Below are 16,822 nucleotides of genomic sequence, written 5' to 3'. Positions count from 1 at the left end.
CTCCCCATGCAAACCCGACCCCACGCATTATTCATGCTATTCCCAATTACCACTATTCTTTCTCCCCACACTTATCCCTCCCTTCAGACTCACCCTGCCTTGTCCTTTTCCATTTGGTAACTTTTAGTCAACTCTCGGATTCTGTGAGAGTGCTGCTGTTTTTTTCCTTCAGTTTCTCTTTGCTGTTTTACTCCACACATGAGTGAAATCACTTGGTACTTGTCTTTCTCCGCCTGGCCTATTTCTCTGAACGTACTACCGTCCAGCTCCAACCACGTCATTGCCAATGGTTGTGTTTGTTTTCTTCTTAAGGCTGCTTACTGCAATTTTAAACTGGATTTCATTCTTCCTTTTTGTTTGTAGATTAGCTATGTTATTCACCATTCAACTCCTATTTATGGACAATAGCTTTGTGTCAATCGATATGTATCTGTATCTATCTATCTAACGGTCAGTCTGTCTATCTATGTATCTGTGTATGTAAGTATGTATGTATGTATCTATGGATCTATATTTCTATCTATCTATCTATCTTCCTATCATCTATCTATGATGTCTATCATCTATCAATCTATGTACCTATCTATCTATCTTTCATCTGTCATCTGTGTACCTATCTATCTATGAATCAATCACCTTTTTGTCTGCCCATCTATCTTTCTGTACAGAACAGTTAACAACATAGCCTATGTCTCTTTCCTACATTATGCTTCCTGAAATCTTGCAAGGTAGCTAAGCCATAAGGAGAGCACTGTGTTCACCGATACACTTTCAGGTAGAGTCAGCCGCGTGTGCTTACAAAACCAGTAAATGGAGGTGAAAGGACTTGTATCCGTATCTCTGTCCTCTGTCCTCTTATACTTCCTGCTCGCTTGGTGACTTTATTTAGCCACATTCAGTGAGTAAGTGATTCCCGAAGACCACAAGGATCCTTCGTCTGGGCCTGTTGTCGACAGAAAAGTGTACTTGGTTCTTTGCACAAAACCATGTTTGAGGGACATCGTTGTGATCACTGCTGATAGGTGGAGGGACAAATATAAAGGAAAACCTATTTCTGGACAGGAGCATTTGGGAAATAAGAGTGTGTAGTGGAGTGGAGTGTTTATTTGAGGGCCCAAACGTCCCTCTTTAGATGATTATTACTTCTTTACATTCGTGAACATCATAAAAAGCAATGATTTTAAAAGCGCAGACGCCTATTATTACAGCAATTCATTTGTTGAGGTGGGAGGAAATGAGAAGGAAGTTGCTGCACCACGAAATCTATGCCTGAGCACTGCTGAAACAAAACAAAAAGAATTCACGGTGGCTAGATTGGGCTATTTTCTACTGACTCTCTCTGGGGACTCAAACAGAATCCATTTGTTTGTTTGTTTCTCAGTTTCACTTGTATAGGGTACCTGTCCCTGCCCCTTCAGCTTGTTCTTTGTCTGTTTCCTTGGATCTCAAGTGGGTCTCCAGAAAGGGAGCACGTAGGTGGTCTTGAGTTTTCATCAGTTCTTCTAACCCTGTGTCTTTTGATTGGAGCACTCAAAGCCTGTACTTTTATTCTGATATTTGAGAGCAGTGCTCTTTCATCAGTTTGAAATTTTCTTTGTTCTCATTAATATACAATCACATGCAGAACATTATGTTTTCCAGTCTACCCTCTTCAGCAAGTCCCCCCCAAATCCCAGTTACAGTTGCTGTCCGTCAGCATGTACTAAGATGCTGTAGAATCACTACATGTCTTCTCTGTGTTGTACAGCCCTACCCATGACCCCCCACCCTACACATTAAACATGCTAATCCTAATGCCCCCATTCTTTTTCCTCGCCCTTATTACTCCCTTCCCACAAACGCTACCCAGTCCCTTTCTCTTTGTTAACTGTTAGTCCACTCTCGGGTTCTGTGAGTCTGCTGCTGTCTTTTCCTTCAGTTTTCTTTGTTATCATACTCCACACATGAGTGAAATCATTTGGTACATGTATTTCTCCGCCTGGCTTGTTTGACTGAGCATAATACCCTCGACTTCCATCCACGTTATTGCAAATGAATGGATTTGTTTTCTTCTTATGGCTGCTTACTGCACTTTTTAAACTGGATTTCATTCTTCTTTTTTGTTTGTAGTTTCGCTATGTGCTTTCACCATTGTTCTCCTGGTAATGAGCAGTAGCTTTGTGTTAGTCGATATGTACCTATATCTATCTATCTGTCTGTCTATCTATTTATCAATCAATCAACTTTTTGTCTGCCCATCTGTCCTTGTGTACAGAACAGTTAACCACATATCATATATCACTTTCCTACATTATGCTTCCAAAAATCCTTCAAAGTATCTAGGCTGTAGAGAGAGCACTGTGTTCAGCGAGACCCTTGCAGGTCGAGACGGCCACGTGTACCTACAAAACCAGGAAATGGTTGTGCCGGGACTTGAACCCTTGTCTCTGTCCTCTGTCCTCTTTCATCTACTTCTAATTTGCTGTCTGTAATTAGCCACATTCATTGACTAAGTGCTCCCTGAAGACCACAAGTATCATTCCTCTGGGCCTGTTGTCGACAGAAAAGTAAACTTGTTGCTTTGCTCACCACCATGTTTGAAGGACATCAGCGTGAGCACCGCCGATAGGACGGAGGGTCAAATAGAAAGGAACACCAATATCTAGACAGGAGCATTTGGGAGCCAAGAGTGTATTGTGGAGTGACGTGTTTATTTGAGTGTCCAAACTTCCCTCTTTAGGTGGTTATTAGATCTTCTCAGTCGTGAACATCATAAAACCCACTGATTTCAATGGCCCAGATGCTTATTATTACAGCAACTCAGTTGTTCAGGTGAGAGAAAATGAGAAGTATGTTGCTGCACCACTAAATCTATCGCTGGGAACTGATGAAACCAAACAAAAATAATTCACCGTGGTCAGATAGGGCTATTTTCTGCTGACCGTCTCTGGGGACTCAAACAGAATCCATTTGTTTGATAGTTTGTTTTTCAGATTCACTCGTGTAAGGTACTTGTCCACACACCTGCTTGTAGTTTGTCTGTGTCCTTGGATCTCAAGTGAGTCTCCTGTAAGTAAGCACGTAGGTGTCTTGAGTTTTTATCCCTTCTTTTAACCCTGTGTCTTTTGTTTGCAGCACTCAGTGCATGACCTTTTATTCTGATGATTCAGAGCTGTACATTTATTGCACTTAAAGAATTTTTTATCATTAATCTACAATCACGTGAAGAACATTATGTTTACTATGCTCCCCCCCTCACCAAGTCCCCCCGAAAAACCTCTTCAGTCGCTGTCTATCAGCGAAGTTGAATGCTGTGGATCCCTTCACCATGTCCGCCCCCACAGACCAGTTACAGTAATTTTCCATCAGTGAGTAGTAAGATGCTATATGATCTCTACTAGACTTCTCTGTGTTGTACAGTACTCCCCATGCAAACCCGACCCCACGCATTATTCATGCTATTCCCAATTACCACTATTCTTTCTCCCCACACTTATCCCTCCCTTCAGACTCACCCTGCCTTGTCCTTTTCCATTTGGTAACTTTTAGTCAACTCTCGGATTCTGTGAGAGTGCTGCTGTTTTTTTCCTTCAGTTTCTCTTTGCTGTTTTACTCCACACATGAGTGAAATCACTTGGTACTTGTCTTTCTCCGCCTGGCCTATTTCTCTGAACGTACTACCGTCCAGCTCCAACCACGTCATTGCCAATGGTTGTGTTTGTTTTCTTCTTAAGGCTGCTTACTGCAATTTTAAACTGGATTTCATTCTTCCTTTTTGTTTGTAGATTAGCTATGTTATTCACCATTCAACTCCTATTTATGGACAATAGCTTTGTGTCAATCGATATGTATCTGTATCTATCTATCTAACGGTCTGTCTGTCCATCTATGTATCTGTGTATGTAAGTATGTATGTATGTATCTATGGATCTATATTTCTATCTATCTATCTATCTATCTTCCTATCATCTATCTATGATGTCTATCATCTATCAATCTATGTACCTATCTATCTATCTTTCATCTGTCATCTGTGTACCTATCTATCTATGAATCAATCACCTTTTTGTCTGCCCATCTTTCCTTCTGTACAGAACAGTTAACAACATAGCCTATGTCTCTTTCCTACATTATGCTTCCAGAAATCTTGCAAGGTAACTAAGCCATAAGGAGAGCACTGTGTTCACCGATACACTTTCAGGTAGAGTCAGCCGCGTGTGCTTACAAAACCAGTAAATGGAGGTGAAAGGACTTGAACCCGTATCTCTGTCCTCTGTCCTCTTATACTTCCTGCTCGCTTGGTGACTTTATTTAGCCACATTCAGTGAGTAAGTGATCCCTGAAGAACACAAGTATCCTTCGTCTGGGCCTGTTGTCGACAGAAAAGTGTACTTGGTTCTTTGCACACCACCATGTTTGTGGGACATAGGTGTGATCACTGCTGATAGGTAGAGGGACAAATATAAAGGAACACCTATTTCTGGACAGGAGCATTTGGGAAATAAGAGTGTGTAGTGGAGTGAAGTGTTTATTTGTGGGTCCAAACGTCCCTCTTTAGATGGTTATTACTTCTTTACTTTCGGGAACATCATAAAAAGCAATGATTTTAAAAGCGCAGACGCCTATTATTACAGCAATTCATTTGTTGAGGTGAGAGGAAATGAGAAGGAAGTTGCTGCACCACGAAATCTATGCCTGAGCACTGCTGAAACAGCAAAAAGAATTCACGGTGGCTAGATTGGTCTATTTTCTACTGACTCTCTCTGGGGACTCAAACAGAATCCATTTGTTTGTTTGTTTCTCAGTTTCACTTGTATAGGGTTCCTGTCCACGCCCCTTCAGCTTGTAGTTTGTCTGTGTCCTTATATCTAAAGTGAGTCTCCAGAAAGGGAGCACGTAGGTGGTCTTGAGTTTTCATCAGTTCTTCTAACCCTGTGTCTTTTGATTGGCGCACTCAAAGCCTGTAACTTTATTCTGATATTTGAGAGCAGTGCTGTTACATCAGTTTGAAATTTTCTTTGTTCTCATTAATATACAATCACATGCAGAACATCATGTTTTCCAGTCCACCCTCTTCAGCAAGTCCCCCCCAAATCCCACTTACAGCCGCTGTCCGTCAGCATGTACTAAGATGCTGTAGAATCACTACATGTCTTCTCTGTGTTGTACAGCCCTACCCATGAACCCCCACCCTACACATTAAACATGTTAATCCTAATGCCCCCATTCTTTTCCCCACCCTTATTACTCCTTTCCCACAAACGCTACCCAGTCCCTTTCTCTTTGGTAACTGTTAGTCCACTCTCGGGTTCTGTGAGTCTGCTGCTGTCTTTTCCTTCAGTTTTTCTTTGTTATCATACTCTACACATGAGTGAAATCATTTGGTACATGTATTTCTCCGCCTGCCTTCTTTGACTGGGTATAATACCGTCTACCTCCATCCACGTTATTGCTAATGATAGGATTTGTTTTCTTCTTATGGCTGCCTACTGCACTTTTTAAACTGGATTTCATTCTTCTTTTTTGTTTGTAATTTCGCTATGTGCTTTCACCGTTGCTCACCTGATTATGAGCAGTAGCTTTGTGTTAGTAGATATGTGCCTATATCTATCTTTCTGCCTGTCTATCTATTTATCAATCAACTTTTTGTCTGCCCATCTGTCCTTGTGTACAGAACAGTTAACCACATATCCTGTATCACTTTCCTACACTTTGCTTCCAAAAATTCTGCAAATTATCTAGGCTTTAGAGAGAGCACTGGGTTCACCGAGAACCGTGCAGGACGAGACGGCCATGTGTACCTACAAAACCAGGAAATGGTTGTGCCGGAACTTGAACCCGTGTCTCTCTCCCCTGTCCTCTTACATCTCCTTCTAACTTGCTGTCTGTATTTAGACACATTCATTGACTAAGTGCTCCCTGAAGACCACAAGTATCATTCATCTGGGCCTGTTGTCAACAGAAAAGTAAACTTGTTGCTTTGCTCACCACCATGTTTGAAGGACATCAGCGTGATCACCGCCGATAAATAAGAGTGTGTAGTGGAGTGAATTATTTATTTGAGCGTCCAAACGTCCCTCTTTAGATGGTTAGTACTTCTTTACATTCATGAACATCATAAAAAGCAATGATTTTAAAAGCGCAGTCCCATATTATTACAGCAATTCAGTTGTTGAGGTGAGAGAAAATGAGAAGTATGTTGCTGCAGCTCTAAATCTATGGCTGGGCAGTGGTGAAAGCAAATAAAAAGAATTCACGTTGGCCAGATGGGGCTATTTTGTACTGACTGTCTCTGGGGACTCAAACAGAATCCATTTGTGTGTTTGTTTGTTTCTCAGTTTCACTTGTGTAGGGTACCTGTCCCCACCTCTTCGGCTTGTAGTTTGTCTGTGTCTTTGTATCTCAATTGGCTCTCCTTTAAGGGAGCACGTAGATGGTCTTGAGAGAAACATAGCTTTGATTTGTATGATGCTTTCCCATATACCTAAATACCTATCTCTTTTTCTATGTAATCTATCTGCCTATCTATCTATCTGTCATCTCTCTATGATCTATCATCTATCTACTATCATCTGTGTATCTATCTAATTAATCTATCATCTATATGTATGTATATCAATCCAGTCTATGTATCAATCATCTGTCTTTGTATCTGTTTTCTCTCTTTTGTCAGCGTTCTGTTACTAGGTGCACTTTGATTCCTTTGTGTCCTACTCAGTCTCAATTTTTTGTTTGTTTAATTGAGTTAGCTGTGTGTTTGTGTCTTGAGAGGAGTGGCCTTGGGTGGGAACTTCTCCTGCGTAGGTTGCAAGAGTCTGCTGGGTGTTGATGGTGTGCTTGGCGGGCTGGGCTCTTTAACAGAGCCCTCCGTCTGCTCTGCCCCTGGGCCTTTTGTGCTGTTGCGCCTGCGTGAGCTGCGGGGCATATCCGAGGCCCCACGCAGGGAGCACCCTGGCTGGAATGCGGGTTCTTTGCAGGTGCATGAACAGTAGTAGGATTTTTCCCTGTGCACCAATGTCACCTCCATGGCCCTGCTTGGTGGCCAATCTCCAGAGAGCATGCGTGTAGTCCCTGATTAAGGGAACTGCCTTTTGGTGACATGCGGGTCTCCTGTGGGCCAGTTTCCCATGGCCTTGCTATGGTGGCAGGCCAGCTAGCTTGTGGGGAAACTGCTCCCCTTTGCTGTCAAGGTGGAGGTGGAGTTTCAGTGCATTTAGGCATTTAGATGTGAGTGAGGTCTATCTGAAATGGAATAGTAGCATTGAGAGCTATGTTTCCGTTCGTATGAAAAGGCACTGAGCATAAAGAAGTGGGTGATGGTGGCAGGAATTTTTGAATGTTTATGTTCCCGCACTTATTTATTTTCTGTTGAGGGAGGTGATTCTGAAATTACTTTTTAATCACGGATAAAGGTGGTGCATAAGGTCATCCCACGTCAGCCATGGTGAGATGAAGTGGTGTAGTAGAATTAAATCCTGTACACCTTGGCCTGATACATAGGGGACACACCGAAGGCACTCTTTGCTTCTCTCCTATCCTGGCTTATTAACATAACTAACTTGACGGTTCAGTGTGGTCCCAGCAACATTTCCAGCAAGATCTTTCTAAAATTGCATAGAAACACTTGGCAAAGATATCGCCAGAGGCTAGTGGAAAATTTTACTCTTGGTGGTCATAGTTTACAAGATGTTTGCCGTATCCTGCATTCCTTTGTTACTTTGAGTCTCCTGTGATTGTAGACCGATTGGGGCAGTGGTGTACACACGCACATGCACACGCACAGACACCCACACAAGGCTGAGAATTAACAGGGACCCCAGTTATCGGAAAATGCAGCCCACAATTTAAAAAAGAAACGTACATAAATTGTGCTCCTGGTGATCCCCCCATCGGGAGCAGAATTCAAAGTGCAGACATGTTTGGACACAGATAACTATGCAGACACCTAAGCACAGATATCAATGCGTAGTCTCTTTCCATCTATTGTCTATGTGCGTCTCTGTTTACCTACATATCTATGTTAGTCTACTCAAGCTGATAAACGGTGTCATTGAGTGGGGGCTTAATCCATAGACACTGATTTCTCCAAATTCTGAGGGTAGAAGTCCAAGACCAAGGCAGGTTCAGTTCCTTGTGAGGTCCCTTCTCCTGGCTTGCATACGGCCGCATCACTGCTGTGTCCTCACAGGGTCGAGGGAGAAAGCTCTGTCCTCTGTTCCACTTAATAGCACTGTTTGCATAATGGCAGCTCCACCCACACCCTCATGATATCTTCCAAACCTAATTACCTCCAAATTCCCCACCTCCCAATACGATTACAGAGTTGTTTTGGGCTTCAACCCTGACTCAGTTCAAATATGAAATTGTGTGAGTGTGTGTGTGTGTGTGTGGTGGCAACAATGGGTTAGGAGGAGGTGAATATGGTTAGGTGAGGGCCCAAAAATTCAGTTCATAACTCTGTATCTATCTATCATCTAACTGTCTAATCTAACCTACCTATATCATCTATCCTATCTAGTCTAACATCTGTCATCTGTATATATCTTATCTATCTTTCATCTCTGTCAATCTATTCGTCTAATCTCTGAATATCTATCATCTATCTAATGTATCTATTTGTAATCTATCATCTACCAACTGTCATCTATCTGTCATCTACCTGTTGTCATCTTTTTGTCTACTCATCTATCCTTATGTACAGAAGAGTGTAAGATAAATTCTAGCTGAAATAAGCAGGTGAAGAGAGGAAATAAAGTGCCCGGTATCTTATTTGAACGCAAATACTAGGGCGAGATATCCCCAGTCTATAGGAATGGAGGCTGGGGAATTCACACTTAAGTAGACAGGCAGTGAGATTTTAAAGAAGGTAGGGGGAGGCAGAGCTTGGATTTACAGCAGCACGAGGATTGGCTAGCAAATGGCATATTTTTCAGATTGTGAGGGGCAACTGCCAAGAAATTTGGCACATCAGCAGTGTCCCATATGGGAGGGTTCAGCAGCCAGAGACATTGTCACATCATTACTCTCCGATGTACTCGCTCCTTCCATCAGTGCCCCCAACCTTACAAACAGTTAACAACATGGCTATGTAACATGACTATCTATCTACCTACCTACCTATCTATCTATCTATCTATCTATCTATCTATCTATCTATCTATCTATCTATCTATCTATCTATCATCTATCTATCTATGTATTCTATGTATCTATCTATCATCTATCTATTCTATCTATGTATACCTATCATCTATCCTATCTAATCTGTCATCCATCTATCTGTCTGTCCGTCCTATCTATCATCATCTTTTTGTCTACCCATCTATCCTTATGCACAGAACAGTTCACACGTTGGCTTATATGTCATTTCCCTACTTATGTTTCCAAAAGCCTGCAAGGTAACTAGGCCCTAGAGACATACTGCACTGGGTTCACTGAGACATTTGCACATCGAGTCAACAGCGTTCAAGAACAAAATTAGTTAATATTGGTGCGATGACTTCAACCCATATCTCTGTACCCGGTCCTCTTTGCCCTTCTTACTGACAGTATTCTAGCCACATTTGTTGACTGACTGCTCCCTGAAGACCACAAGCATCCTTACTCTTGGCTTTTTCAGTAATTTATCCCATTGTATGGAATGCTTTTCCCTCAGATACCTGGTTCTGTCACCTCCTGCTACTCTGTTCAAGTCCCACCTCCCTGGTGAGATTTACCCTGTCCACTGTTTATTTTGAAAGTCCTGCTTCTCTATGCCTATAATCTCATTCCTCCAAATCCTGCTTTTTATTCTTCATAGTGTTTGTTACTGGCTAAGCTACCGGAAAACTTACAGATTTTCATTGTCTCTTTCCTCCCCTCCAACTAGAACGTGGTCTTCACAGGTTAGGATTTCTGCGTGTATTAAGTCAGGAGGAGACCCTGCAGACTCTAGGGTGAGCGAGAAGTGGGCACAGTTGTAACTCAACATGGTTTGTCATGTTAGCAGTTTAGGTTAGAGTCAGGCCAGGCAGTCATTAAGGAGGACATTTTTTGATATTACTAAGCTACTTCATAAATTCTAAGTAAGCTTAAATTTTCAATAATCACACAGCAGGCAGAAGTACTTCCTTCTGTCGTTCCTCCAGACTCGAGGACCTGGATGCGAAATCCCTAATCTCGTGGGGAAGTGGGAATGTGTGAGGATGATCAGCCAAAGTCTTAAGTTACTTAAGGCACACACATACAGAATTAAACATGTTTAAAAATAAAATGATGAGTTGTTTCCTCTGTCACAGCAGGGATTCCCCAGCCTCCAGTGAGCTCAGAGCAGTGCAGTGGGAGAGGAGAGGGAAGGGGCCACATAAGCCAACCCGGTCTCCTTCCTGTGGACTTGCCTCCCCCTGGGTTGTCATCCATTAAACGCTCAACATGCAGACCTCGCGGTGAGCATGCACAGTCATAAAATGCAGCTACTTCCACATCCCAGTCACTGGGGCATGGAACACGTTTCATAGTTAAGTGTGGCTCAGAACATTATCACTCATTTATGTGTGTTCTTCCTCTGTCGCCGAGTCAAAGAGTAAAGAGAGCAGAGGCATACTAGCAAGAGCAGGGTTTAGTGTGAATATATAATATACACACATATTGTGGGAAAGATTTTGTTAAATGGATAGGAGGACATAGGCCATGTCTGGAGCTGGGGGAGACCTGTAGCTGCCATTGGCAAGGGCTGTGGCATGTCCACCGGGTCGGAAGCCGAGTTCGGTGAAGATCTGAGGCGGTCGGCTGTGCCTCGCATAGCATCGTATGGGTCCAGGGCTGAACAGAGGATGACCGCCCACGCTGTGGGTGTCTGAGGCACGCAGATTGCCGGCAGTGGTGCCGCCCACGGCGTCCTGAGGGGCCGGGGGTGACCAGAAGTATACGGCCATCGAGGGTTGTGTCGTGTCCATCGGCTCGACTCGAGCATCATTGGCAGCCTTCGGGCCGTCGGTGGTACTGCCCACGGCCTCGTGTGGGGCCGGGGGGAGTGCAAGATCACGGCCAGCCAGGGCGGCGTCATTTCCATTGGTTCGTCAAGAGCATCAGCGTCTGCCTTATGTCCGGCGCTTGTACAGCCCATGGCCTTGTCTGGGGCCAGGGTTCAATTTTAGGTGCCTTTTCCGAGGTTGGTGGTGTGCCCATCGGGTCATCGTCTGACTTGGCGGTAGGGCCATGGCCGTCGTCTGTGCCTCCCATGGCATAGTGTGGGTCCAAGGGAGACAGGACGATGACCGCCTGCGTGGTGGTTGTCTGAGGTGCGCAGGAGGCTGGCAGTGGTGAATCAAACATCCTGCTGTGGGGCCCGGTGTGAACCGGAAGATGATGGCAAACGACGGTGGCATGCCCATTGACTCGTCTTGACAGTCAGAGTGAAACTTCGGGCTGGTGCATGTTCTGCCCGTTGCGTCATCTGGGCCCCGGGGTGAAGAGTAGTTGCAATTCCCTATGCCGGTGGCATGCCCATTGTGTACTAGTCCGGCTTGGTGGTAGGTCCTCAGCCGTCGTCTCTGCCTCCCATGGCATCATGTGGGGCCAGTGGAGATTGGATGAAAACTGCCCGCTTGGTGGGTGTCTGAGGTGCACAGGAGGCCGGCGGTGCTGCTGCCCACAGACTTGTGTGGGGCTGGTGGGTGACCGGAAGATGACGGCCATCAAGGGGTGTGTCATGTCCCATCGGCTCGTCTTGAGCATCAGCATCAGCCTTCGGGCCGGCACTTGTGCTGACATTCGCCTTGTCTGGGGCTGGTGGGCAGTTATAGATGCCTTGACCGAGGGCGTTGGCGTGCCCATTGGTCCGAGTCTGACTTACGTGTAGGGCCGAGGCCATCGTCTGTGCCTCTCACGGCATCGTATGGGGCCATGGGAGACCAGACGATGACCGCCCGTGTTGTGGTTGTGTAAGGTGCACAGGAGGCCAGCGGTCGTGCTGCCCACAGCCTCGTGTGGGGCTGGGGGGACCGGAAGATGACAGCTATCGAGGGGGCTGTCGTATCCCATCGGCTTATCTTGAGCGTCAGCGTCAGCCTTTGGGCCGGCACTTGTTCTGCCCTGTGCCTTGTCTAGGGCCGGGGGCAGTTGTAGGTGCCTTTCCCGAGGGCGGTAGCGTAGAACATCGGGTCCGAGGCTGATTTACAGCTAGGGCTTAGGCCGTCGTCTGTGCCTTCCATGGCATCGTATGGGTCCAGAGGAGACCAGACGAAGACTGCCCACGTGATGGGTGCCTGGGTTGCACAGAAGTCCGGCAGTGGTACTGCCCATGGGCAAATGCGTGGCCGGGGGCCACCAGAAGGTGACTGCCATCGAGGGTGGTGTCCTGTCCATGGGCTCATCTCGAGCGTCATTGTCGGCCCTCGGGTCGAAGTTGGTGCTTCCCATGGCATCCTACGGGGCCGGGTGGACCGGAAGATGATGGTGAGCAATGGTGGCGTCGGGTCCATCGGCTCGTCCTGAGCATCAGAGCCATCCATCGGGCCGGTGCTTGTGCTGCCCAATTACTAGTCTGTTGGCTGACTCTGGATGGTGATATTGCACAGGCAGGACAACTCGAGGCGGGCTGGTAGTGGTGCCTGTGTGCCCTGCAGAGGAGGAGCTCGTCTGGGTGGTCTCTTTCCAGCAGTCTGCTGGGAGCCCAGGATGATCCAGAGGCCCGGACTGCTCCCCAAGGAAGTGGGAAGTCTGCTGGGAAATGTGGGAAAAGCCAGCTGCTAAAGGCACAGTATCCCGGTGGAACAGCCTGTGACCAGGTCAGTGGGCAGGTGCAGGGTGCTCCCTGGCAGGAGGCGTGCAGGGCAGCGCCCAGGGAAAGGGAAGGACCGGCGGGCAAATAAGGTGGTACTGGAGAGGCAGCGGGTGGTGAGGGGCACAAACCTTAGGAAGGAGGAAAGAGGCTACACAGAAAAATGGGTTGTGGTGTGCGTCAAATGATCCGAGGAAAGGTTCTGAAGTTAGGGAGAGGGTCTCCTTTGCCACTATCTCAATCTCAGGCCAAGCATGCACTGAGCTGCCCAGCTAGGGCGAGCCTGGTATGTATGTCACCAGGGGACACATCACAAAGCGGCCTGGGCCTCTGTAACGTCACCCAGGAACCGCATCACCACGCGCCAATTGCTATAAGCACACCGGCCCCACCCAGAGGAGACGATGGGCCAAGGACATGGCACGGCCCCAAGGACAACCCCAGTAGAATCACTAGCCCCTGGGACTGCACGCTGAGAGCCGTACAGGTGTTTGGTCCAATGACGCCACCTTGCGGACCGTCGAGGGTTGCAGTGCCCGCGTCTGTCAGAGCTCAGCCTGCACGGGTGCCCACTCTGCATGGGCTTGGCACCCGGAGTGCTGCGGGCATCAAGTGCCTTGCACTCCTGACTCCTGCGAACCCGGAGGCCAGGGCCTGCTCACAGCCCAGCGTGGAGCCACCCAGAAGCTGCCGGGTGCACAGCCAGCCCTTTCCCGGGACTTCCCAGCTTCTCTGGGACACCTGGAGCCAGGCATGCCTTCTCGGCCATGGCCAGCCAGGTGGCTGACTTCTGAGGAGGGCGCAGACCCCATGACTTGCCTTTCTAGCTAGCGCGAAGGTTCTTCATTTGCTTCTCACAGAAAGCGTAGGTCGGGGACCACCAGGTCTCAGCATAGCCACATCCTGCATTCTGACTGGGCTCGGCCGCCCAGATTTTCTTTCTGATCTAGGTTTGGGGGCCTGGGTCTCATATGTGAATAACACAACACAGTAAACTGGGAAACACTTTTTATTTTTAAAATGCTTCTCCTTTAGGCTCCTGGCCTTGATGGCATTGCCATTCGTACCCATCAGCCAAGCTGGAAGCTTGTGGGGCAAACTCGCCTCCTCTCAACAGGCAGCCTGTCCATTCTTGATCCTGACTGTTCATTCTTTATATTATAAATTGTGAAGCTCGTGTCCTGTGTCAGTAACCCTGCTTCTAGTTTCTCAGGTCTTTCCTGGTGGACCTAGGCCCTGCTTGCTCACTGCTTCACTGTGGAAGCACTGACATTGTTACAGAATAAAATGTGAAATTTTCCAGCCCCAACTCACGGTCTGGCCTTCACTTTGTCTACATCTCCTTCCCTATGAGCCAAGCTCCCTGCTCCTTGAAAAGATCCTGTCTCATGCCTTTTCATCTCTGAATTATTTCCTCTGGGGATTCCGACCTTCTGCCTCTGGTTTTTAAGGCATTTCACCACAGCAGAAGAACATGGATCGTTGAAGTCCCGTCTCTCTAGTCACCTCCCCTTGGAGGCTTCCCGTGCACACTCAATTATTCGTGCCCTCCTCTCCCTTCTCCGTACTTGGTGAGAAACTCTGTTATCAAATGCGAGTGTGTCAGCTCGTGCACATCACTCTTCGAGTCACAGTATCTGTTGAAGAATGGTGTCAGTGAATGACTGGACTCAGCCTCATAGCTCAGCTACCCGTTCATTGGTACCTAATGCCACTTGCTCCTCTGCCAACCTTTCGTTATGTTCCAAACCGTGCGGAACATAAATGTGGGCGAGATGCCAACGACGACTCCTCAGTCCCCACTGTGTATGCCTCCGGGTGCTTAGGGAGAGGCCCAGCGAGCTGCGCAAACAACCTTATCTATAATGGCGATGAGGGCAGAGTGTGTTTGGCATGACCCAGCTGCTGCTGCTGTGATGACTCCTCTCTCTGGCCCAGTGACGTAAGATTTCAGATCCCTTCTTGTTCTCTGCCTGTGCTGTCTCCATAGTGGTGTAGTTTTGTTGTATGGGGGAGGCTGCTTTCGTGTCTCTGAAGGAATTAAGTAAGGGTCTCAGAAGTCCCTTTTGTCAGTTTTCATTGTACTGTACCATCTTCTATTTCTACGTCTTTGGGTTTTCTCCCGCTGCTAGTGCTTTTCCTCTGGGAGGACCTGTACCACAAGCCTGTGGTAGAGAGAAGAGTTAATTTGGCGCTTTGCTCACCACCATGTTTGAGGGACATCGGCGTCACCACTGATAGGAGGAGGGCCAGGTGAAAAGGAACACCGAGTTCTAGATGGGAGCAGTTGGGAGCAAAGAGTGTGTTGTGGAGTGACGTGTTCGTTTGAGCATCCAAACATCCCTCTGTATCTGGTTATTGCTTCTTACCATTCGTAAACATCATAAAATCCATTGATTTTAAAATGTCAGTCGCCTATTATTACAACAACTCAGTTGTTGAGGTGAGAAAAAATGAGAAGGGACTCACTGTACCACTGAATCTATGACTGGGCACTTCCAAAACCGAACAGAAAACATCCACGGTGATGGGAAGGGCTATTTTCCACTGACTGTCTCTCTGGACACTAAAACAGAATCACTTTTTTTTGTGTGTGTGTGTCTGTAATGTACAATTACATGAGCAACATTATGTTTACTAGACTCCCCCTCCTCTCCCCTCTCCCCCATAATAAAGTCCGCTCCCCTCATACCTTTAAAGTCGCTGTCCGTCAATGTAGTAAGATGCCATAGAATCACTACCTGTCTTCTGTGTGTTATACTGCTATCACCGTGGACCCCACCCCCTACAATATGTGTGCAGATCGTAATGCCCCCTATACCCCCTTATCCCTCCATTACCACCCATCCTCCCAGGTCCCTTTCCCTTTGGTACCTGTTAGTTTATTCTTTGGTTCTGTGAGTCTGCTGCTGTTTTGTTCCTTCCCGTTTTTGCTTTGTTCCATTACCTCACAGAGGTGTGAAATCCTAGGATACTTGTCTTTCTCCACCTGGCTTATTTCACTGAGCATAACACTTTCTAGCTCCTTCCGTGTTGTGGCAAATGGTGGTAGGATTTGTTTTCTTCCTATGGCTGACTGATATTCCATAGAGTGTATGTACGACCACTTCTTTATCCATTCATCTCCTGATGGACACTTAGGTTGCTTCCATTTCTTGGGTATTGTAAATGGTGCTGCGATCAACATAAGGGTGCATCTGTCTCTTTCAAACTGGGCTCCTGCACACCTAGGGTAAATTCCTAGGAGAGGAATTCCTGGGTCAAATGTTATTTCTGTTCTTTGGTTTTTTTTGGGAACCTCCATACTGCTTTCCACAATGTTTGAGGTGACTGACATTCCCACCAGCAGTATAGGAGGGTTCCCCTATCTCCACACCTTTGTCGACATCTGTTGTCTGTCTTTTGGGTGGTGGCCATCCTTACTGGTGTGAGGTGATACCCCACTGTGGATTAATGTGCATTTCTCTGATAGTTAGCGATGTGGAGCATCTTTTCATGTGCCTTCTGGCCACCTGAAATTGCTTCTGTGGAGTAGTGTTTGTTCATATCCTCTGCCCATTTTGTAATTGCATTCGTTTGCTTTTTGTGTGTTGAAGTTCGTGAGCTCTTGACACATGTTTTGGATGGCAACGCCTTATCAAATGTCTCATCAGTGAATATATTCTCTAATACTGAAGGATGACTTTTGGTTTACTGATGGTGGTCAAAAAGAATCTTACTAAACCCCCTACCACTTCATTCCAAATCTGACTAATTATTCCTTATTTGAAGAACACCAACAAGCCGATAAAATTGGAATGAAGAGCAGAAGCTGTGATGCAGGAACATCTAACGTAAAACTGAGAGGTGAGGTGGTGTGGAGACTGGTAGGCTGTATCTTACCATGTGCTGCTTTTAAGAGTCATAGGGAAAAAAGATTCCCAAGGAAATGAACCCGGGTGTTGACGTCACCTGGTATCAGTGGTGCCACATAGCCTCTAGCAATTGATGGGAAGTCTAGCATGCGGCACTGTTGTCTTTCCTGCGGAGTTAGACGTGTGGCGACCCCATTTGCAGTTCAGTCAGAGCCGTTGTTTGACTGTT

This window comes from Manis pentadactyla, chromosome X (genome assembly GCF_030020395.1).
Source record: "Manis pentadactyla isolate mManPen7 chromosome X, mManPen7.hap1, whole genome shotgun sequence".
Lineage (NCBI taxonomy): Eukaryota > Metazoa > Chordata > Mammalia > Pholidota > Manidae > Manis > Manis pentadactyla.
This window is presented reverse-complemented; position numbering follows the sequence as displayed.